The following is a 4905-nucleotide window of genomic DNA, read 5'->3' on the forward strand; positions in this document are numbered from 1 at the left end:
CCATTCTGCAGCTGATGGGTCAATAAGCAATTTTGACTTTCAACTATTATTATTTAAGAAGTACATTTCATAATGCTATTGCTACCTTAAGGCTATAGATGGTAATTCCTCTGAAAAATCTGGGCAAAGTAAATTGAAAGCTTTCTGGAAAGGATTTGCCATTCAAGACGCCATTAAGAACACTGGAGGTCCATAGTGAAAGTGAAAGTGAAGTCGCTCAGTCGTGTCTGACTCTTTGCGACCCCATGGACTGTAGCCTACAAGTCCCCCCAGTCCATGGAATTTTCCAGGCAAGAATACTGGAGTGGGTTTCCATTTCCTTCTCCAGGGGATCTTCCCCACCCAGGGATTGAACCTGGGTCTCCTGCATTGTGGGCAGATGCTTTACCATCTGAGCCACCAGGGAAGCCTGGAGGTCCATGGGGAAGTGTCAAAATATCAACAATAAGATGATGTGAGAGGAGCTGATTCTCTCAGATAACTTTGAGGGGTTCAAGACTCAAAGGAGAAAGTAACTAAGGATATAGTAGAAATAGCAAGAAAACTAGAATTAGAAATGGAGTGATGTGACCAAATTGCTACAATCTCATGATAAAACTTTAATAGATGAGGAGTTAATTTTTTTTTTCTTTTAAGTGAGGAAAGTGATTTCTTGAGACAGAATCTACCCTTGGTGATAATTCTGTGAAGATTGTTGAAATAAGAACAAAAAATTTATTAATATCCTTAAAGTTAGTTGATAAAGCAGTGGCAGGGTTTGAGAGAAGTGACTAATTTTGAAAGAAGTTTACTGTGAATAAATGGTACCACATAACATTGAATTTCTACAGAGAAATCTTTCATGAAAGATAAAATCAACTGATTCAGCAAACTTCACTGTTGTCTTGTTTAAAATAATCAGCCCAATCACCCCAACCTTCAGCAGCCACTGCCGTGGTCAATCGAGAGCCATCAAGACAAGATCCTCCACCATTAAAAATATTATGACACTGAAAATTCAGATAATGGCTAGCAATTTTTAAAAAATAAAATAAAACAATTCTTAATTAAGGTATTTATATATAATTTTAGGCATAATGCTATTTCACACTTAATAGACTTAAAGTATTGTGTAAACACAACTTTTGTATGCACCGTGAAACCAAAATGTCATTGTGAATCTATTGTAGTATTTGCTTTATTGTAGTGGTATAGAACCAAATCCTCAATATCTACGAGATAAACTTGCAATTTCATCCTCAAAGCAACCTGATTTTTTCAGGTTGATAACTACATCATCATCCTACTGGTTGTTGTTGTTTTTCAGCCTCCCAGTTGTGTCCAACTCTTGTGACCCCATCAACTGAAGCATACGAGGTTTCATTATCTCCCAGGGTTTGCCCAAACACATGTCCTTTGATTTGGTGATGTCACCCAACTATATAAGTCTCTGTTGCCCTCTTCTCATATCCTCAATCTTTTCCAGCATCAGGGTCTTTTCCAATGAGTTGGCTTTTCACATCATCAGGTGGCCAAATTATTGGAGCTTCAGCTTCAGCATCAGTCCTTCCAGTGAATTTTCAGGGTTGATGTCCTTTAGGATTGAGTGGTCCAATCTCCTTGCTGTCCAAGGGGCTCTCAACAGTCTTCTCCAGCACTACTTCTTAGCAGAGTTAAACTGAGTTGATTGATTTTTTTCATGCTCCAAACATTTTCTTCACTTGACTTACATTCTTCCAACTTTCCTACTTTCTTAATAGACACTCTACAGTCTTATTTATTCATTCCTTCTCTTCTCCACAGTCTCCTAATGGAGAACTCTTGGGCTCCATAATTAGATTTCTTTTTCTACAGTAGGTAACCACAGTTGAAGTATTTAATATAATTACACTGAAAATGGAAAGATAAAGTACTTTAGACAATGATTTATACACATAAGAGAAACATTTCTCTATAATGATTTTCCCTTTGTAGATGAGACTAAAGCAAAGAGATTTAAAGAAATATTTTAAGCATTTGCAAAGATATCAAAAATTATTTCTTCTTTATTTCTTGTCTGTCTTCTGTCTTGGCCCACCTTCTCATTTCCATTCATAAAAATACTTCTAACATTATAGTGTTTAAAAAAAAAAGAAAGAAAGAATGTTCAAACAAAAGGAAGTATAAGATCAAACTTTAATTTGACCAGTCCTCCAGAAATGTAATTATTGATACTCAATTTTCCTGCAAGCTTCTTCTGTCTAATAGTGGATAAGCAAAAGCCTTAAAAGAAAAAGTTTAGATACGTATCTATAAAATGCAGATTGGTGCTTCAAATATTCTGAGGTTGTATAATCTGTAACCTCATTCTCTCTAACCAGTGCTTTACATATAATGAAAAGAAAACTGGTGGAGCATTGATTGCTTCAATTCTAAAGCAAGTAGTTTCTTTCTTTTGTTTATTTTGTTAGTGAAAGTGTAAGGGAGCCTTTAAAAGAGAGACATGTTGGAAAGCAACCCTCAAATATAAATGTAAATTACAACATTCCCACAGATTGTAACATATCATTATCTTGCCCATTCTTTAAAGAACGAAAAACAAGGCTAATAATCATCCAGTTACATATTGTAATAGAAGAGATTGGGATTTTTATTAGACTATTATAGTCACTCATTTATGAATCAAGATGTTTGGAGCTGGAGTGACCCATTCTAACCTTTTGGATGTCCTAATGTAAAGGTTGCTGCTCATTATTGGACAAATCTATTTTCAGTGGGCCACTTCTTGTCTACATCTTTTGTATGGCTGCTTCTCTGTATTTGGATAGTAGAAGTCTTGCTTCATTTCTTTACTGACTTGCATCTCTTTAGATACCAAACAATTTCATCCAAAATTCAAGGATGGAATTCCAATATTCATTATTTCATAAATGTCACCATCACAGATCAGAATATCACATCGATATTTGTCTTATTTCACAACTGTGGTTCATTAGCACAAGCACAGAAATATACATTAAAACTTTCTTCTTCAGCAGTACATGATGTTTAGCAGATCTGTCAAAGTATTTCTTTTATCACATTTTCACTGTCTATTTTTCATACAAGACCTCATTGTTGAGCTTCTTTTTATTGATGCAAAGAAATCTTACATGCAATTTCCATCCTATTAACTGTTTGAAATAGACAATCCACATTCTAATGGTGCTGAGCAGTAAACCACAGCCAGTTCTGAGTTGCTGTCTGATCTATTGTTGAGCTGTCTTTTGGCCCTCTTTGACATTTCAGCCATCTTTCTCTTGAGAGCTTCTAGTATTTGCTTTAAAAGATACTGGGCTAGTTGTACCTTGTTTGAATGGAGAAATAGCTGCTGTGTTCAAATTATTCAGTATAAAAAGAAGGTACTTTCAAATAGGTTTTCAGTGAATAACTCGAGTATTATGGATGTGAAATATCTATGCATATACCAAACTTGTTTATCGAGATTTTACAGATATCATTAAAATATAAAATTCTTGTTCAATATTCAATGTCTCAGCTTTGGAATCAGAGAGTCCTAGGCTTATAATTTAATACCTCTAAGTTATATATTGATATGTGTGGGCAGCTTCATCATTTATCAGCTTTTACCTACATCACAGAATGGATATAATATATGTAGAGCTGAAAGCCTGACACAATAGAACTTTCAGTGACATTGTATTTATGATCAGTAACTAAAAAATCTAGGTCATGGAACACTAATACTTTCAGAAGTGCAATGTGGACAGCATTTTAATTGCTGCAAGTATTATTCTGCGTCGTTGTCCTTCTTATTCGACCAGTTTTTATGGTATATTGATTAATCCTGGGATGAAAAGTATTGCTAACATGAGGGTCTGGACCACCCAGGTTGTGACTTTGTAATTGTCTCTATGCAAACAGGAACTTCTTGGTTTCCGCTACAATCTTCTCCATATGTATTTCTGCTCATATTTTCTGATGAAAAAGCCCTTGCATACATCTGTAGCCAATATTTTCTATTGTTCAAAGTAAATTTCCAATTATACAAGCTTATAATATGCTTGATCATCCAAGTATGTTTTCCTCTTAAAAATAGAGCTGAACCTCAAATTGCATAATATGGTAGGTCTCAGTGCAAATATTCTACAAACTTTGACTGCCACCATGAAATATCTGAATTCACATGCACATAGCCTTTTATTTTCTACTTCTTTTTGGACACAGATAAATAACATGAATGAGTCTATTCCTAAGTAAATATATTGTATAGTTTTAGATCTCAAATCACCTACCAAATATTAGTTTAACAATTGCAAATACATTCAAGATTTATTAGAGAATTAGCTCTTTCTCTGTATTGCTGCCAAAATTTTAGTTTGTAGCTCGTGACATCACTAACACCTAAAACTGTGTGGAACACATGGCAGGATGTGGTTAGAAAGAACAGAAACAAAATAAACCAATTAAAAGGTAGTCTTAGGCTCCATTTACCTTTGAAAAATTAAGTCCTTCACTAACAGACTTCTGAAATCACTGCATGACCTTGCGTGGCTGAAGCATTCAAAGAAGGAAATGAATAATAAGATGGGCAAAGAGGAAACATAAAAGGAGAAAAAAAATATGAGAATTTCTATTAAAGTATTAGACACAGTAAAAGCCATGGACAAAATGAGCCTTTAAAAAATATCTCGAGATTAAGAAGTTGTCTAAAAATAAAAATGCTTTCAAAAGGTGGAAGAATATTAAATATCTGATTTATTTCTTCACATTTCAAACGCATCTGCTGCTGTGAACACAAATTAAGCTTATAGTCAAAGGCAGAAAATTTCAGGTCTAAAACTGGAAATTAAGAAGTTTAAAGCCTTTTGACAAATGAGAACTTCAATTATTACACAGGCCATGGAAGTTGTTGTCAGTTCTCTGATTCTCTCTCTATGACTTCCT

General features: G+C 34.5%; 1 non-coding gene across 1 annotated transcript; it reads right to left on the reverse strand.

The window, feature by feature from the left end:
- Nucleotides 1-334: 334 nt before the first annotated feature.
- TRNAC-ACA lies at nucleotides 335-406 on the reverse strand. The gene has a single exon. It is a non-coding gene; the product is annotated as a tRNA-Cys (tRNA).
- Between the last annotated feature and the right edge of the window lie 4499 nt (nucleotides 407-4905).

The sequence above is a fragment of the Cervus elaphus genome, chromosome 31, assembly GCF_910594005.1.
Source record: "Cervus elaphus chromosome 31, mCerEla1.1, whole genome shotgun sequence".
Lineage (NCBI taxonomy): Eukaryota > Metazoa > Chordata > Mammalia > Artiodactyla > Cervidae > Cervus > Cervus elaphus.